The 20,286-nt window shown below is 40.1% G+C and overlaps 2 long non-coding RNA genes across 2 annotated transcripts; both read right to left on the reverse strand.

Annotated features, from left to right (window-relative positions):
• Positions 1–222: 222 nt before the first annotated feature.
• On the reverse strand, positions 223–10,696 carry LOC121695797. The gene is made up of 3 exons (XR_006026166.1): positions 10,583–10,696; positions 3,577–3,618; positions 223–312 (listed from the first exon to the last, which is right to left on the reverse strand). It is a non-coding gene; the product is annotated as an uncharacterized LOC121695797 (long non-coding RNA).
• Positions 10,697–18,453: 7,757 nt separating this feature from the next.
• Positions 18,454–19,778, reverse strand: LOC121695752. Its single transcript, XR_006026153.1, has 3 exons — positions 19,675–19,778; positions 19,061–19,125; positions 18,454–18,718 (listed from the first exon to the last, which is right to left on the reverse strand). It is a non-coding gene; the product is annotated as an uncharacterized LOC121695752 (long non-coding RNA).
• Positions 19,779–20,286: the final 508 nt, after the last annotated feature.

Here is a 20,286-nt window from a genome sequence, read left to right on the forward strand (position 1 = left end):
TACGAAGATGAGTAATTAACACGAAAACGTTGCCTGGTGTCCCTTTAAATAATGAGCATAAATCTCCGAATGAAGGAAACTTGGGTATACTGTATGTAGCCATTACATTTAAACACATCATTTCCTAGAATGCATCTCTTTGCCAAAGAACTGTATTTCCACCTTAAGCAAAACATTTCTGCAGTAGGGTATTACATTTAAATCATACGACTTTCAAGGAAATACATTTAAGAAAAATCTTTATTTGACCATTTTAATTTCAAATGCACCAAAATTGTTTTTGCCAAAGAGGAGTTCTTCGATGTCTTGCCTCTGAAAAAAAAAGTTGATAGTTATGTATGGTATTTCACAGACGGATTTGTCCAAGGTGACATGCAAATAACAACAATACAACAGCTACATTTAAAAGTAAACAATTTAAAAAAAATGGTAAGAGTACACCAAGGAGAACAGCAATAAGAACAGCAATAATAACTAGATGTACCGCATAGCGGTACAAAATATGACCGCCGCTCAGTCCTGTACATCCGTTCCGCGAAAATAAATCACACTTCAATTTGTCTCCATATTTTACTCCATCCCCCACTCTTGAAACTTTTGTGTATGCTTGTTTGGCATGCCTGAGGGTGTGTGTGCGGCTGCACAGAAAGTAGCCTACTGGTGCTGAAAAGGTGAATAGATTGTAGAATAGCCAAAGAAGATGTAGAATTGTTATAAAACCTTTAAAATCTCTAAACAATCACAAGTAGGGCAGTTCATCACAGTTCATCCATTGCAACTGGATTGATGAAAGGTCACTTACACCTGTAGGCTACATTGTATTTGGGAAAAGCAAAAGGTATCAGCATAATGTTATTTTATTTATTTATTTATTTTTTATGTATTTATAAACAAAAACATCTCTGTCAGTTCCATGCCGTTTTCAACAGCTATCAAAAACAAAGGTCATTTTTGGATGGATGGATTTTTTGTGAATGTTTCTTCTTCTACATAAGATTTTAGTCATCTTTAGTTCATGTAATACTTTATTGTCAATGCACAAATTAAGTAACAGTAGTCTGAAACGTTATTGTTAATGCACAAATTAAGTAACAGTAGCCTAGTCTGAAACGAAATGCTGTTTTACATCTAACCAGTGGTGCAAATAACTGACATGTCCAAATGGGCCTTGATGAAATGCGTCGCTAGACTGTTCATACACATTTTAACGGGCCAAAGTTGAAGAGCTTTTGTCCGTTATTGTTAGTGCAAATATAGGCTGATTCATGTTCCCTTGCATTGTTTAACTGAGGTCCATGGCTAGTCTGGCTTTCATCAGACCAAGCTCAATCTTTTAAGAAATCAAAAAATAAATAGCGGGCAGATCATAGGCACCCGATATTGTTTAATTTTCCGATTGAGATATACACGCTCTGGCTATTCTAAATGCAAAAATGCATCAGGGAGTTATGACAAAACGGTAACTAACAAACTAGATCCTAATAGAAAGCTGTTAGCTTCCCTAAGCTACAGGTAGGATTATAAGGTAGGCCTATTTACAACATAAATTGTCAATAGGCTATGCTGGCGACACAAATAAAATCTCCTTTGGAAACCAATGGCTTACGCCTTACAGTATCAAGCGGACTTAAACTGTCATATCGTGGCGAAAAGTTGTAATAACATTCACGCAGCTCCATGAGTCAAGGAAAGCGCGAATGAAGTAGCCACTTCTAAATGGGACCCACTACACAGTAGCTTAAGGTGTTTTGCTAAAGCAGCCATAATGAAATGAAGGTGTCATTGTTTGGATACTTCACACACACGTGCTTTTTAATTTCACAGACTACAACTACCAAGCTGTAATCAAAGCACATCGATTCCCCTCTCACACCCTGCACGCACTTAAAACAAAATAAACAGGCGTCTCAGTCTCACGCATGTATAGGCAAAACTGTATCAGACCGGTGTAACGTTGGTAAATCTTCCATTGCACAGAATGATTTTGTAGCACGTGCAATAAATGACAGTCGAAAGATACAAACAGTGCTGCTATACATTTGCTTGGTATAACCGCATTTATAGTTTTCTACAAATGCAATAAATCAAATGCCTCCATCACTCAACCAACGCTAACGGTAACATTACCTAGGTCCTTATTGATATTACAAGATTAACGTACCTGCAGTAAAAACCAAGCATGTCCGATAAACATCCTCAGATTTATTTCGGCTTCAAGAAGAAATGGGAATTACACTTCATGTGAACATCGTCCTATCCTTATTAGATGTTCGCTGCGGTAAATTACAGTCCTTGTATGAAGCGTCCATTGTTTTTTCCAACCCACTTTTAACTTCCAACAAAATTACGTCTCACTGCAACGATGCGCCATCTAGTGGACAAACGACTACTTCTCGCCAATACTGAAAATGCAGCCATGATGATGATGATGAATATTTATTTTGGCTTTCTTTTAATCCTACTGATTTTCATTTTTTACCGGGGGGGGCAAATCACAAATGAGTGATTATGAGCCAGGTTGATGTGGGCCCTTGAGACCAACATACCATAAAAGATTCACAGAGAACTGTGTCTGCCCTACCCTCCTTTCGGGGGGTCCAGTCCAGCGGGGGGCTGCAGATGAAAACGAAAAATGACGGTTCCATGCTATCCATGTGGGGGTACATGCCCACCAAGTTTTGTGTACCCCGGTCTTTCAGTGTCCCGGGAATCCTTGTTGGTGTACGTCACTAAATGTACACATAAATTATTTTATTGTAAGGCCCCCCATGAACGAAAGTACACAAAACTTGGCATGCATTCAGAGGGTGTCATAATGATCCTACACTTTTAATTTCGTGCAGTTTTGACCTTGTCAGCCAGAGATATTGAGATGAAAACACCTAATTTTTTGCTTTTTAATTTTTAACTAGGTGGCGCTATACATGAAATAAGTGGTAATGGGATGGGTTGACATGCCCCCTTAAGACCAACATACAAAAAAAAGGTGGACCTCCTAGGCCCTACGGTTCTCGAGATATTCACAGAAAACTGTCTCCGGCCACCTACAGGCCAGTTGGTGTATAGTAACATAAATTAATTTATTGTGTGGCCCCCCATGAACGGAATTCCACAAAACTTGGCGTGCATACAGAGGGTGTCATAATGATCCTACACTTCCAATTTCGTGCAGTTTTGACAATGTTAGGTCACAGATACCTTCAATTACACCACCTCATTTTTACTTTTTTGTGTTTAACTAGGTGGCGCTATACATGAAATGAGTGGTTATGGAATGGGTTGACATGGCCCCTTGAGATCAACATACAAAAAAAAAATGGTCCTCCTAAACCTTACGGTTTTCGAGATATTCACAGAAAACTGTGTCTGCCCTACCCTCCTTTCGGGGGGTCCAATTCAGCGGGGGGGCTACAGATCAAAACGAAAAACGATGGTTCCATGCTATCCATGTGGGGTTACATGTCCACCAAGTTTCGTGTGGACATGTACAGCTTCGCTGCGCGGCGGTCATAATTATACAGGGCACTGTATATAACATTTCTTTTGGTCTTGCAGGTGTTAGTGGTGATATCTTACCTCTACCCTTCGATGGGTGGGGAGGAGATGTAGATCCAGGATCTAATATATAACAACAAGAATAAAGAACAAATACAAATGGAAATTCATGTGCCCACCCAGACAGCAAAATATATTTGGGCCAGATCTTAATTAGCATTTGGCGCAGATCCTCTAAACGGACCTGCCCCGGGGTCATTTCTTCCAACGGGCCAATACCAGAACAGGTTGGAATTACGGATCAGAGACAGATCTGGGCCCAGTACAGTTAATATTGCCATGGCATTTGGTGCGGATCTGGCCCAGACTCATATTCTACATCTGGCCCTGGTCTGTGATTCATATTTAAAGGTCTCATCTCATCGTTTTTTCATTAATTTTGCAGTGGTCTGTAGTATTGATGAATGCCCTGTGAGCCGGTTTTGGTGAAAAAAATGCTGTCCTGCGTCTGTTTCATGCTGTTCTAGTTTGGTGGGGAAGGTGGGCGGGGAGGAACGACTGGATTTCGCCTCTAGTCATGAATATTAATGACACGCTAATGAATTCACCTCTGATTGGCTAACAGTACTGTGACGCTTCCTCCAGTGCGTCCTCATCCGATTCTGCCTGTGCTATGCTCCATATTCAACTTTACAGTGCTAAAACCTGGCTAAAACTCGAGTCAAAACTGTTGCACAAAATGTCTTCGGAGATACAACTTCATGTGTTTGATCCTAGTATTCGAGTAGGAAGAAGAACCGCTTCCTGATCGTTTGTCGGTGAACGTTGGTTTAATAGAATGGTAACAATTGCCTGTCAGCTTAAAATTTCTCCTAAAAGAGGTAAACGTTTGTGACTATCGTCATCTTGCTTTCAAGTAATAAACAGTTGGAAACGTTTTAAAATAAAGACCTATTTCTTTACACAGTCAAAAGTCTTTGCAATCTTCCTAGTAGATATTTTACTTCACAACACAGGTAAGCACCCTAAATGCAGTTCAGCCACTGACCTAGCCTGCTAATGCTATCGGAATAGCTAGATAGTTATGGTTTGAATTCCATGATACTATCATTGAAAGACCACTTGGTCATAGCCCAATATATATATATATATATATATATATATATATATATAGATATAGATCTAAATGCAAACACGCTTACCTAGCTATATTTTGCTGGAATTGTACGAGAATGCCTACAGAAGCAGAGAATGTGTGCTGCAAAACTTCTCCGGTAATGAGAACTATGGCTTTGATAGCCTGACATTGGCAGAGGTTAGCCTACTCAAGTTGTTTTCTGTCACGTATGACAGAAAAAGTAGCCTACTATAGGAATCGTATTATAGTATTTTTGGACTAAATATTGCAGTAATCTTATAGGAATACTATAGTATTTGGACATACTATAGGTACTATAAGACTACTATAGAAAAACTATAGCGGTTATATTATAGAGTTATTAGATAGATAGATAGATAGATAGATAGATACTTCTTTAACAGCAGAAGAGTAATTAAAGTATATAATATAAAAACACAACTAAGCAGTAAGGACAGTAGAAGATAAAGAATATGCTAAATATACTAAAATACAAATTATACTAACACTTAATACAATATATAAAAATATACTAAAATACAAATAACAAAATTACAAATTATACTAACACTTAATCTAAATCAATTCTAAAAACAGTATCCACATAGTGGTGATTTAATAAATCAGAGGCGCTTGCAATGACTGAGGCAGGGACTGAGCCTGTGATTCTCTGTGCATTAGTAGTACTTCTACAGTATGTCCCAATAATTCCTATAAGATTACTATAATATTTTGTCCCAAATACTATAAGATTCCTATACTACTTTTTTGTAAGGGGATTGCTCATGTGGTTAGAAAAATGGGCAACACCAGTACCCCTGTTGTCTGTATGACCCTGTACCCAGGATTAGAACCAGTCTGCCTTAGCATAATGTACTCCCTTCAAAATGCACTAAACATTCGACTATGACGACTATGGTAAGATAAACCTTAAGCTTAAAAGGGACAAAAACTGATGAAACTCCTAAAACAAATATACAAAACAGGTCAATTATCTATAAACAACTTTATTATATTTACATACAGCAGTGGTACTCAAAGTGTGGTCCGCAAGCTATCTCAAGTGTTCCACAAGTAGATGTGGTAAAATATAATAGATGAGTTGTTTGCAATATTGAACCAACTTGTATGTAAATCCAAACAGTTCTGCAACACTGATGTAACCTATGCCAGTTTAAATCATATGAATCCTCCGACACCATAAGCAAGGTGCAAAGACAATAAGCAAGGTGGTTCAGTAAGAAGGCCTATTGTGTAATATACTGTTGAAGTAGGTCTACTCTTTTTTTTTTGCTAGGTGGTGTGTGAAACACTGACAAATAGTAATATTGCAGTCTATTAAAATAATGCAAACACAAAACAATAACATCCAAACTATGCACAGAATTAACAATGTCCTCTTTTTGCCAGACGATGCAGACATCTGGCCTACAGATCCTTTGTAAGATGGTGCTGGGATTATTTAGGGGAAAAGGTCTGAGTTGTTGTTTCGGCTTGTATTGTCCTGGGGATCCGAAAGGACAACACACAAAACACATTCGTTGGCTGTGATGATTTTATTACATTGCTCTTTGATTGCGCTGGGCCATAGGTGGAGCCATCAGGTGTTATTGTGGAGATGTCGCTTTCATCCTCCTCTTGATCAACCCGAGGTCTTCTAGCTGGCCTTGGATGATGAACAGGCTTGATGACAGTAGAGGTAGCAGGCCCCCATGCCCATGGTGTATCCGAAGTGCTTGTATCAATACTCATACTTTTCATGAAGTATTCTGTTTGGGTACCTAAAGTAAATAAATGTGTATTACTGTCAAGTTACAAGATACTAATAGTACACAGGACATTCACTATCTCACAAAACTGTACTGGCACAATGGAAGCAAAAATATTTTAGTGACTGTGGTAAGGTGTATGATGTACTAAGTAGCACACCCACAAGAAGACATTCAGTAATATCAATTCTATCTGTCCATTTACAGAGGTGTATTAATCAAGCACCATGCAGTCTGCATTCATAATTGAGGTGCTTGATTTTATACACCTGTGGAAAGTGACCTGAAGAAACCCATGAATTGACTTTCCAAAACATTGACGAGCACATAAGAACCTGTATTAGCCTACTAGAAAAAGACTTCTAGAAACTAACTAACACAACAATAAAAGTAAGATCACAAACCTTTGCTTCTAACGTGATGACCTAATGTAGGCTAGAAAGCTGTGTAGCCTGACATGAGGATGTGCTCTGGAAGACATACAAAACACTAAGTAAACAGCAAGTAATCAAACAAAACATCATTGTATGTCAATGTAATAATGGCAAGAAGACATAAATTAGACTGAAGTGTAAATACCTGAGCTCTAGTGATAGCAACTTAGCCTAATAGTGCAGGGGTATTGTGTTTTTGATTTTCCCTGTTTAGACTAGAACAATACCCGTACTTAGTTGAGCATAAAATATTGTTGCTAATATTATTATTTGTGGTGTAACGCTTAGGTTAGAAGATTATAGGGTCAACAAGCTAAATCTCTGGGTAGTGTGGTCAGTTTCTTATGAGTGTAGCTACACCAGGCACGTAACTGAAGCATTCCGTTCGCGTTTTGTACTGCAACAATTAGCTTCCATTAGGCCTAATCAATGGAAGTAGCTACACCTGGTGTGTTCGTGGCCTGTAGGCTACGTTCGGGAAAATAGACCATTCCTCTAATGGATTTTACCAGAGCCCTTCCTATTAGGCATTCTCTGATTTTACACGTCGCAAACAGAACACTTCAGTTACGTGCCTGGTGTAGCTTCCTGTAATATAGGCTAGCCTAAGCCTAGCTTGTACCCTTTTCATGCATGCTAACGTGAAGAATATGAACATGCTATTTTGTAACAGACGTTAGGTGAAAAAGTTTGTTTGTAGCCTACTTACAGCCTGTGAGCTGGTGGTCGATCGTCATGACGGTACAGAACCAGGTTTTCAGAACATCGATGCAAAACCACTTTCTAAGGCAGTGAGTGTGGTCGAAATGATTGGAACACAGAACTAATGTTGCACTATTTCGGTGGTGGTGTTCCAACGATAAATCCGAACCATTTCTTCCTCAACTCATGTTTCTAAGGCAAGACATGCAACATTGATGTGTTATTGCCAGAAATAAAACAGGCACGATTTTTTTTTCTGCCATGTTGGCAACTTGCTGTTAGCTCCTACTAGCTGCAGAGAGACAATCCCCTAGCCGCAAAATCTTCCAGTCTTCCTGTAGGCGGTCACAAGCCAAGGTGGGCGAGGCCATGAATAGTCAGTTTCCCTTCGGCGTCATTGGGAAGGGCTCTTTCTGATTCGCTTGTTTTTCCGTGTATTTTCTTTCATTGGCAAATGCGGGCAATGGGGGTAGAAGATCATTTTCACGTGCAGCATGCATATGCAACTTGGAGTGAGCTATAGTATTTCGAAAGTAACAAGTATTAAACGGTTTCTCAGTGAATGTGACCTTTAAGCTATCAGAGAATTAAGACCCACACAATTTGTAATTTTCAAAATATTTTTTTATTTTAAAAAGGCAAAAGAGAACACTGTGTCCGCTAGCCTAAGCTTAGGCCTAGGCCTACAACATAACACAAACCAATATGTGAAATATAAGGCTTATGTTGATAAACAAACTCCGCTAAACGCACTGAAAGAAAATGTCATGTTAACATAGTCCGTTGCATCTAACCGGCTGATGTCCCGATGATGACGACGGCGCTCAGCTGTGTCGGAGGAAGATTACTGGCAGTCTGGGGAGCACTGAAAGCACAGAACAGTTGGGCGATCCTGCAGATCAGCAGGTCGGTGGACTTTGACAGCGACAGTTTGTCGTTTCGTGAGAGTTCTTCGACGTTAGCTAGGCTACTCAATCCAGACTGCAGGGCAGGCTGCTATCATGGCAGCTCGCAGGTCAGCAGCAGTTCCTTGGTCGCGTCAGCGGCAGATCTCTCACAGAGGCTAGTAGCTGTCCTGAGAAATATTTTCGAGCAGACGGTGAATAGCAGCGCCGTTCACGGATGGATGTCGGAGGACCAGGGCAAAAACTAGCCCAATGGACTAACGTTAAAGTTAGGCATCAACCTGCGATTCTTCCTCACTGCTCCTGTGAGATGTACAAAAAGCACACAAAGCAAAGAAACAAAGAGTAAATATTAGATTCAACATCCAAAGATTATTTATTTTATAACAGTATAGTATGCCAACAACGCATTGCATCCCAAACCGGATAAACTGGAGGACAGCGACAATTCTTGTGGATCTTCGATAAAAAGCCTAGTGTTTACAGCCAAGTTTTTACACTCTAAATCCATTTTAAACAGGCTTAAAAAACGCTGGCTGTCTATGCAATACATGCAGTGCTACTAGCAGCAAGGCTAGCTACAGACAAAGTGGGTAACGTTAGCGCTAATGGCTACGAATTTGCAGCTAACACACAATGGACACGATATTAAGCGATTTTGGTGAATAATAAGCAAAGCTCACCAATTTAGCCTTAAAGCTCATGTTCACAGTTGTGGATGCATGTTTAAAAGAACCTAGACTACAAGCTAACCGTAGCTACTACCCAGCTTGTCTGGCACGTTTCAGGTTGTCAGAATTCCAGAGTAAACTAAGTTTGTAAACTTTCATGTTTAATACAGGCCTAAATATTTAGCAGACTAAAATGACATCAACATAATTTACATTTAAAATGATACTTGTATAATGTACCAATAATCACAAAGACGGTGCAGCCTGTAGTCTTTCACTCTGCATAATAACATAACGCAGAGTTGCAGGTTTATGTGGGGGAAAAGTGTTCCGTTAGTTGTGGCGCGTCAGGTCTGCACAGCTCCTGCAGATCTGGCCCACACCCACCGGGCGGACTCAATTCAGTTGTGGCGCGTCTGGTCTGCGAAGCTGCCCCGGATAGGCGCCGCACCCGCTGGATGGACTGTCACAGTCAGAAGCTACAGACAAGTCTGGCGCAAAGTTGGTGCAGATCTGCATAGTGAGTGCGACTGCTGCGCGAATCTGCTGATTCAAAAACGGATCTGGCACAGATGTAAATGCTGTCTGGGCACTCATCACAAAAAAACACTGGCTGCCATTGCTAGTATGAGTGTGCATACAATAATCAATCAAATGTAAAAATAATACCAGAGACGGTTGATAAAGCGAGACTATTCATAAGAGGGTAAATTCTGGCACATTGTGACGTGGGGTTCGAAGCTGTCGCGCCCATTTAGGAGTCTAGCGGGAGGTCCAGTGTCTATGTATTCCTATGGGAGAAATGAACATTTTCACGGAATATGACCAATCCCTTAGCCCTACATTCAGCGATGTAAGTTTTGAACCCATTTTCTAGAAGCCGCATGTCTCTCTAACATTCCGACATTGAAATTGTTTTTTCCAACGAAACAAATAAAGACAAAAATAGCTTTGTTCGTGATCTGTCACTGTCTCCTCAAAGCTCTGGTGCACAGCCACCTGTTCTCAGAGGCTCTAGACACAGAGATAGTTGATAAACTAACCCAACATATTTTTTGCTAGAACTAGTAGACTTTCACAAAGTTGCTGAACATATGTTATTTCAGGTTTGTTTGCAACAATATATAAGTTTAACCAAAGTTCTTAGCTGCTAGCTAGCTAGCTAGCTAGCTCGGTTAACGGGGGGAAATGAAATTATTAATTTCGTGTCCGAAAGAGTGTTTCATTGGCATCACACACAAACAATGACTGTAAAATAGTATACAAAATTATATGTATATGTTATTATTGCTTATTCAGAGAAAAGTTTATGTTTTGACACGCCTATTTAGGAGTCCGGAACTAGTGCCATTTCGTTCCATTGGTGAATCGTCTTATGATTCATCTTAGTTAACTATAGAATCTTTGATAATACTATCAAACACTAAGTTCCACCAATTGGCAATGCAATTTGTACTGGAAGAAATACCATTGTCATAGATGGCCTCCAAAAGCTGTACAGCTGTTTCGGTCCCAGTCCCATCTGCTGTGTCTGCTGGTATGACATAATTACAGAATGAATCAAAGGTGACATTTGGTGTTGCTTCATACAATAAAATAGCCTAGAAATCTAGACGCGCCCCTAGCGGAAGCAAATTACATTTGCTGCCAGGGCTAGTCTAGCAACTCTCCGTTGGCTTGTGAGCTCCAGAAATCGAAACTTAATCAGGCCAATGAAATCGTGTATAGAGTCGTTAGGTGGGCTTAACATAATGATTGATGGCAGAGTTGCAACGGTTTGGCTTGAATTCCCTGCTACTTGAAAACAAATAAGATGGATGTTGCTGCTAGCGAACAGTGTGACATGAGTTAAGCTTTTATTAAGTTGGCAAACGTTTGAACTAGCCAACTAGCTCTGCTGGTGGGAAACGCATGGGACTCATAGCGCTGCCGCTGTCCTATTGCATGTAGAGGGAATTTGAAAGACAACTGATTATCCCGCCCCTCGGACTGAGCACTGCGAACGGTGAGTTTCCAGACCCTACATTTTAATGTGGGTCTGGCTCGTCAGGCTAACAATAAAATACATTGTGGGGAAATGTAAAGAATTCCTCTTACAAAGGCCCAGCACATTTTCTGCGTCCATGCTCTTCAACATTCCCTCAGCCGAGTTGCCTTGACATGCATCTGTTTGTATAGACCCTTTCAACAATAAAAACAAAAACAATGCTTGAACGTTCTATTTGGGCCCCAATCTACTTCCTCTGCACTACGATAACATATGGAATGTTAAAAAGGAAGTCTTGTGGGGCCAACTATGATGCTGATAATGGAACTCTCTTGAAAGGGTCTATTAAGGTTTTGCACCTACGTCATAATGTCATGTGACCGTTTGTTTACAACTAGAGTGGTAGGCAAGAATGGTAGGCAAGGCACTGCAGAGTGTGGTAGGCAAGCCTACAACAGTCGGGTTGCATAGGCTACGCATGGTTACAAATAGCTTCAAAATTTGAATTTTAATATCAAATATTGACCGGGATGCCGACCACTTGTGTAGGCCCTAACAGTTGGTTTTACAATAAGAAGCAAAAAGCTAAACGACCGTTTAGCCTACCTATCCTCGTGGTTGTGGAGGATGATCGTTAGCAGCTGTTAAGTCTTTTATTCTCAAGATGGCCTAATGGTGTAGCCTACTGTCTACGAAGACGTAGGCTAAAATACAACTATCTACAGTCATCCAAAAATGAATTGCCAGAGATAGGCTATGAAGGGAAAAAGTGCAGCATTTTAAACATGGCAAGATTATTTTTACCGGAACAGTTTGTTCTAATTTGTCTCGTGAAATTCGTGCTTGTGGACATCAATCACCTATCTTCTGTCCTTCTATTTCAAGTCATCATGAGTGTAATTTGATTATCACAAAATAAATGAAAACAGAATAGGCTTATGTGCTAGCCTACAACTCAGTTAGGCTAACTCCCTGTCAAAATAAACTGATTTTTGAGCTGAACTTAACACAGCAACCTCAAACACCACTGTTGAACCTAGGCTACTGCTTCAGTCATGTAAGAAATAAGCAGTTTATGAATTCTCTTTACCCGTTTAATCAAGTCCACATGACTAAAATAACAGCATATTTAAAGACTGAGCTAGCATAACAGCCTAATATAGCCGATGCTGCAATGAACTAGTAAACAAAGTTTCATACAATTAATGAACTTTATCACTCACATTCTGAGTTTTTCTGGGTGGTTATATATCCATGCAGATCGTCTTCGAATGAGTCATCGCTGTTATATGTTATAATATGTTACAGGATTCATGACTTTAACGACATTAATGTTACATGATGCTGACTGACGCTGGCTATGTAGGCTAGCACTGCTACCGTTTTAACGTCTGCTGAGTCTACATGCCTACCAAAACCTGTCGCTGTTCAGTTCAAGTTAAATGATCAAATATTGTTTGATTTTGTGTCAACTTTCAGAGGGAAGACATGTTCCTTTCTGGCCAAATTTCACAGCTTCTAAGAAAGTCTATCGTCTTCGTGTAAACCGAGTTTTGAACAGAGAAAAAAAGTTACTGTACGTACACACCGCCGCCGACTTGAGCTTCCAAAGAGTCAGGAAGTCATTCATTTTCAATAGCCAGCTTCTCTCAGCTACCAGAAGCGTCAAATCCGTCGGCGTCGCGTTTTGGGCGTCTTGAGCGTCAAGCAGAAAGTTGAAAGTCAGTCAACTTTATGGTAATGAGCTATGATGCGGTTCAGCGTCCAACGACCAGCAACCAATCGAATAGACGGAAGTATTAAGACAGCATTTTACGTTCCATCATGTTCTGTCACGTCAGAGCGGCCAAAGCGTCCAAAGCTTCCCTGGACTTTTTTGACAAGCGTCCTTGACAGGGCAACCAGAGCTTCTTTGGAAGCTCAAGTCGGCGGCGGTGTGTACCATAGACATAATATACATAGACGCCGCATCGACCGCTACTCCTTACTAGCGCTGACGAGATTTGGAGCCGCCATCTTGGACCGGTCATCCACTCCACTCAGTGTAATCTGTTTGGCCGGTGAGATGAGCTGTCAGCGCACTTAATTAATCATATCTCACTGAATACCGAACAGATTCTCACGCGGTTTTTTTTGCTGCAAAGGTCCTACATGTAGCTATGATATAGGACACATGATTTAGCGTATTTTAATATTCATAGTGGGTTTAACAGTAATAGAATATTCTGATATATGATATAGTGACCTGATGTCCGATATCAAAACTGGGAACATAATCCATGTTTGACAGACAAAACTAGTTTGATACAAGTTTAATGAGTTAAATATAGTTGACAGAAAACTTCCATCAACAGCATTATTCACAGTCCACAGAAAGGTTCCATAAACATTTAAGTGAGATCAGTGCCATTCAGACATCTGAGGGGTATTCCAAGTAGGCCTATGTGGTTTAGTGACAAACTTGGGTAAATTGACTCAGAATAAATTGTAAACCTCCCAGTAGAAAAGCTGTATGAAACATGGTTGTGTGTATTTTAATATTCATAGTGGGCTTAACAGTAATAGAATATTCTGATATATGATATATTATAAAGTGATGACATCCAATATAAAAACTGGGAACATAACTAATCCACGTTTGACAGCATAGACAAAAACTGGTTTGATACAAGTTTTAATGAGTTAAATTTACAGAAAAAAATCCATTAACATTTTCAGTTCAGTGCCATCAAAAATAAAGTGATGAACAGACATTGGTGTGGCATAAAGGAAATGGAGTAACTGGGTTCAATATCAACAGCATTTGTTAGACAAGTTCCATAAATATTGTAAAGTGCAAGTTTGTAGGTTTGTTTCTGATCCTTAAAAAACAGACATTGGTTTGGCATAGTAAGTGTAACAGTTCATCAATTCAAGACAAAAAGGTGACTTGTCACTTGTACAGTGTCAATGGGTTCATCAACAGCATCTGTTATTTACAGTTCACAGAAAGGTTCCAGCCCCAATGAAGAGATTAAATAAAAAGGAATTAAGAAACATTTTAGAAACTGCTAAGATCAACCCGTTCATTGCAATCAGTAAAGAATCAGGGAGTGTCTTCACAGGCTCAGTAAGACAGAGTTACCGTCATGCAGTTGGTTCTATGATTTCGACAACTGGTGCATGTCATTTTGTATGTTCCCACCTTGCTAAAATTGCTTGGGTACACTTTGGCTGAGAACAAAAGTGCTTCAGACAGCAGGTGGGAAAATAAGATGGCATAGTAAACTGGGTAAACTCCATAAAAGAGGACTGAGTCAACCAGACGATGGGAAAATGGGACACAGAGTGGCGAATGCAGGTGATGAGGGTGGAGCTCATAAATCAAACATTCAGTCACAGTGTAGCAGATGCCCTGCAGTACTGCAATGAAGAGCTGCACCTTCCTCAGTTCCAGGGGTGTGAGGAGACCATTCAGTTCATTCACAGTCTTCTTGAACAAGGCAGTTGTTCTGGAGAGATACAAAATAATAAATAAATGAATGAAAAGGAATTTGAGAGGCATCTTATTCTTGTTAGGGTAAATGACATGTGAATAATACAGTGTTGGGCAAGCTACTTCGAAATTTTAGTGAGCTAAACTATCAGTTACTCTGCCATGAATAAAACACTACACAAAACTACCACCCAGTCAAATGTACTGTATTAGTAGCCTAACACAAATACAGCAGTAGGCTAGTTCACTACATAGGAAGCTACTTTAAATTGTGCTAATTTCACATGACAAGAAAAGTGTAGCTTGTCTGGCTAAGCTACTTGATAAATAAAGAAGTTGAGCTATTGAAAAGTTACTTTATTCAGGAAATAGTGAGGCTACCACCAACACTTAGGCTACAAGTAGCAGCTAGCGATTGCCCAATAGGCTAGTCTGTGCCACTTGTGTAAAATTCGCCGGCCAAATCTAGTATGATTTATTTCTACAATAGCCTTCTAGTGTCAGTTGTAATCTAAGTCAGTGTTATGGAATATGACTTATCAAGTCTCAGTTCATAGCCGGGTGAACACAGAGTAAACATAGCCTAGCTAGATGGCTACGATTTTCATACAGTAATATCACAGATTGCTCCTTCTCAGCTCTCTGGTAATATTCTATTCACAAAATACAACCAATAGTACGGTTATGTTAAATCTTACTTGTGAAAAGTAAATCCCCCGAGTATGGTCCGCCGATTTGAGAAGGAACATGCTGCACAGTGCTGTCATCTTGTGTCTTCTGCTGCAACGCAACGAGGAGTATGACCGGTCCAAGATGGCGGCCGCATTTATTGTTTCCAGCAGCCAATGCGGCGTCGATGTATATTATGTCTGCTGTGTACGTACAGATAGGCTACCATAGGCTATGCAGGTTCTCCCATAACGTTATCGATACAGATCAATGCACCAAATCAGGGCGATTTTAGCGAAATAACGTTCCTGTGACAGGCTATCAAATATTGAACAATGGGATAACGTTTCATCATCACCTTTATTGATGCCTGAAATGTTGACATTGCTGAAATACAGAGATGTAGCCTACTGAGAGGCAGCTGCAGACAATCATGTTCAATGGGTTCAACTTGTCCCTTGCCTACCAGGTGGATGTAAACAAAGCTATAGAACCTAGAATACGTCACATGAAAAACATTAATAGGAAAAAAGGAGAACATCATAAAATATCACATAATTATTAGTATCATTGTATCATGGTTACATCTAAAGGATTCCTCTTAAAAAGAAAAACCTTCTGTGTCCATGTTCTCTAAAATGATGTCTGCGGAATGATAAAGTCAGTTGTCAAGCACAATTCAGATTAAATCTACCTTCATCTGCAGTAGTCATGACAGCATACTGCATCTGCTGTGCACCTAATGCACATAAGATCATAATATAATATCATAGAATTATTAGTATCATTGTATCATGGTTAAATGTAAAAGAAAATAGGAGAAGGATAGAATAGGATAGGAAAAGGATCACTTATGTAGTCTGAATATTTCAAATAATCACTGTTGTTGTAGCATGTGTAGATGAAAAGCAAACTGAGGTCAACTACAAATCAGATTAAATAATAAAGAACAAATACAAATGGAAATTGCCCACGTGCCCACTCATCAGAAAAAAACACTGGCTGCCAATGGAAGCTTTAGCGTTAAATTCCATAGACTGTATATATAGAACTATATATATATATATATATATATATATATATATATATATATATATATATATATATATATAATATATATACACACACACAGTATGTTAAATTCTGTCAGGAAGACTCAATGCATGCGTCACTCATTCATTCATTACTTCCGACCAATCACCAGTCTGCATCAGCCTTTATAATCACTTTACTAACTTCGATGTTCCGTATCCATGCACGGGTAGCTAGTCATTCACTTCGCCACAACTTTAACATGTGATGCAGTCACAGACCAGTAGCTTAGCCTACCTTACGTTCGCTTCAACTGAGTTGGACGCATCTCACCAAAGTCTCGGGGGTTTCCATTAATGTAGCATAGTAGCTTGTAAACGTCGGAGAGTAAGGTAGGCCAAATTGTGCCACTGTTCGGGTTGTCCGCCCGGTCTTATCAACGGAAAGAGACAAGTTCCGCGGCTTGAAGGTTCTTTCACCCTAGTCTCGTGTTAGATCCTAGTTGCTAATGAGGTTAACGTCGTATCGCTAACAACGCAAATATGGTTGCTAAACTTTTCTGACGAAAACCGTCAGACTTATCAGGCTACGCTGTTAACATACATGTACGGAACCTTTTAAAAAAAAAAAAAAAAAAACTCAGTTAGGCTACTCCAGTTATCGACACTCGCGATGGTTTCCTTGCCAAAGTTGCCATGATACAGCTTTGCTAGGTCCACATCCAAGGCAAATTGTCTCGCTGGTCAGGCTGTTGTGTATGGAAGGCCAACAGGGACAAAAGTACTCTTCCTTCATGGCTGCAGTGTTAGTCGCAGAGATGCTGTTGGTATTGTCTGCAGGGCGGTAGGCTACTAATGTCATTAAAGGCACAATCCGTCAGGATTTCGTTTTATTTAATTCACACTCCACACGCCAATCCAGTTGGGGGCAGCATGTAGGAAAACAATGATTTGTCACAATGATTTGCTAGTGGTAGAAACGACGAAACGCACATTGCCCATGCCCTCCTCTCCTCCTCCCTCCCCCGTTTTCGCTACTGTCTATGTGTGTATCAGAGAATGTCTCTGTGTCTATGGTGGCCGCCTAGAAAAAAAAACTCCTAAATCCGGAAAATGTCTTCTTCAAACGGCTCACCCTTACCCGATCACTACATATAACAGTTTTTATTAACGTTTTGCTTTTCACACTGGTATTGTTGGTAATGAGACATTTGAGAAATAAATACAAATTTGCTAGCGGCATTTGGCAAGCTAGTCTTAGCAAAGGCTAGGCCTAGCCTGCGTGTAGTAGCGATTGTATGGATGGATAAAACCGAAAATAGTAAGGTATTTTTTTCGGGTGGAGACTGACGACGAAGATTACATCCCCCCCCCTGCATCGAGTCAGACAAGAGTGGGCAAATGTAAGGGCCAGGCAAAGAAGAAAAGGCCTGGGTGTCTAGTGTCAGTCCCAGACCTGGAGAGAACAGGCTACAGGGACGGCTCGAGCTGTCAGAGAGCGCGCTGACCAGCAGAGGCGTTTGGAGAACAGTCACTGTGAGTCTGGCAGCAACACAGGTGTTCTTGCTACGTAGCCAGCAACTAAAATGCTCCATGTAGTCAGTGGTTACAGCCAATCGTTATGTTTACTATTAGAGGTCATTATTATTACCATTTATTACACGGCTCTTTATAATGCTGTAGAATGCTCCATTACACTCCGATGGGACTCCCCAACGTCCTACGGTCTGATAATTTTTAATACCGGACCGTTGCTAAGTATAACCAGAGAATGTCAAGGAAAGTGAAACTCGGCAGGCCACGGCCAGCACTGCATCACTGTCGGGAGATATGCCACGATAATGACCGCCTTACAGAACGTTATTTCTTACACAATCATCCTCTACAACTAACAATAAAACTTCCCATTCTAAGAGCACATGGCTACATTTCATGTAACATAAAGAATACCTGAATTATGACTAAAATGGTATGTTCATCTTTTCCTTTGCACCTTTAGGCTATGAGTTCATATTTAAAACTATGGGCACAAATGTCAAGAGCCAAAGCTACCACTTGAAATTACATTAGTTTAAACAACTCTTTAAAAACAAATAGATTCTAAGAAGTCAGGAACAGGAGATAAAAGCATGATGTTAGTATACCAATCTTGATCAAAGAACACTTTCAGGCACAACCAATGTTTCACCAATCCTGATTCTTGGTATTTATCATAAAACTACAAGACAGGAATAAACTTTACATATACCAAGTGCAACAACATGAATAGAAATGTAACTTTTGGACTATATGAGGCAGGAGGGAAGCAGCTGGGCACATGGATAGTCCTTAGCAGTCTTCAACAGCAAGAAGTTGGGCTAACGAGTCAGGCTTCATGTTGATGAGCCACAGGAAATGAAGAGGTGATCTGCAGCAGGAAATTCAACCTGTTGACACACCAATCTGAATGAAACATGAACAAATCAGAGCAGGACAGGACCTCTTAATCTGGGGGTTGGGACCCCATTGTGATTGAAAACTGCTGGAATTAGTTCTTCAACATTAAGATACTGTGTCACTAGTCACTGTTTCTACTGTTTTTTTAAAGCCTACTTACAAAGATAACTAGATTCCTCTAAATATTACAAACAGCTTATGAAACAGCAAGACTGGCATCTGTCTGGGGATCAGGGTTTGCTTGACCAACTTTTTAGGAACCTCTGCAGCAGGAAACAAATTACTACCTGGGCATTAGCTAAGCATTTTGCCGCATTACTGAAATTAGATGATATTACATTTTCCTACCTGTTGGGCAACAGCAATGTAATCGTTACACCTTCATAAAGGAGGACTGGACTGGAATTCTGATCCTGTGAAAACAGATACAAACACACACATGGGTATATTGTGATAAAAACATGTTTGAAGAGCTTCAAAGGAAAATGGTGATGCTATTTTGCAACAGGCCCGACACAATCTAAGCAATTTATAACGTTACCGGAGATAGAGGATAGTATTCTAACGTATCTGAAAGTTATCCTAATCGTGTAGAGCTAGCATTAGTTGTAATTTTAGTATCTTATGCTGCCAACATCATTCGTTAGCGAGACCACAAGCCAGTGAACATTCACCAATATCAAAATGTATTTATTGCATATTGGAACATTACACTCTATGTATTGTGTTGCGTAGGACACAAAACTTGTCACGTACAAATAATAGTACTTGGCAAACTGCTTGTAGCATATGCAGCAAGGACGCTATCGCTAGGTTGGTAACGTTAGCAATGGCGGTCGAACGAAGTCAATTTACCGCGATCTACAGCTGACAAACATTACCTAGTGGCTCGAGAGCTAATTCTACAATATCTCCTTTGCTTAATCAAAATTATTAATTATGTTTAACAGATGTTTACTTACCAGTCAAGAAGAAATGTCGCAAGTTCAGAATCGAACTGCATCTCCTTGCTATCCAAGCTGTCTCCATCGGTGGAAAGCACTCCCTAGATTAACGTGTATTGGCTTGCTTCTCATCTGATATTCTTTTCGCCTCAGATCGACCTTTTTTTAGCTGGAGGCGATGGAGGTCTCTTCTTAGAACTTTCGGCCATTCTCGCAGTACACTTCACTGTAGAACTTGAACTCCGTGAGGGAGGGGAGGAGCAGGAGAGGGTGGGAGCAGAGCGTGCGTAATTGCGTTGTCTCTTTCTCGACTGCTCTGGGCTGCACTGAAGACGGTTTGGCCAGTATGTTACTCCCTGTCGCCACCTCAGACATAAACTGGTATTGCAAGACTGGACGACCCGGGGCTAGTCGGTTAGCACGCTAATTCTGGAGGAGATCTCTGCAATGCTATGCATATTCTTCAATTAGAAAATGTCAGTAGTGTTATTTCTTCACATTCTATTGATATGTATAGTTGATTTTTGAATGCATTACACATCAAAAGTTCACAAAGACACATTGTGCCTTTAAGTGATTGATCTGAAACTTTATCAAATATTGGATATCATTATTGTGGTGATATTCACA

This window comes from Alosa sapidissima, chromosome 2, assembly GCF_018492685.1.
Source record: "Alosa sapidissima isolate fAloSap1 chromosome 2, fAloSap1.pri, whole genome shotgun sequence".
Lineage (NCBI taxonomy): Eukaryota > Metazoa > Chordata > Actinopteri > Clupeiformes > Clupeidae > Alosa > Alosa sapidissima.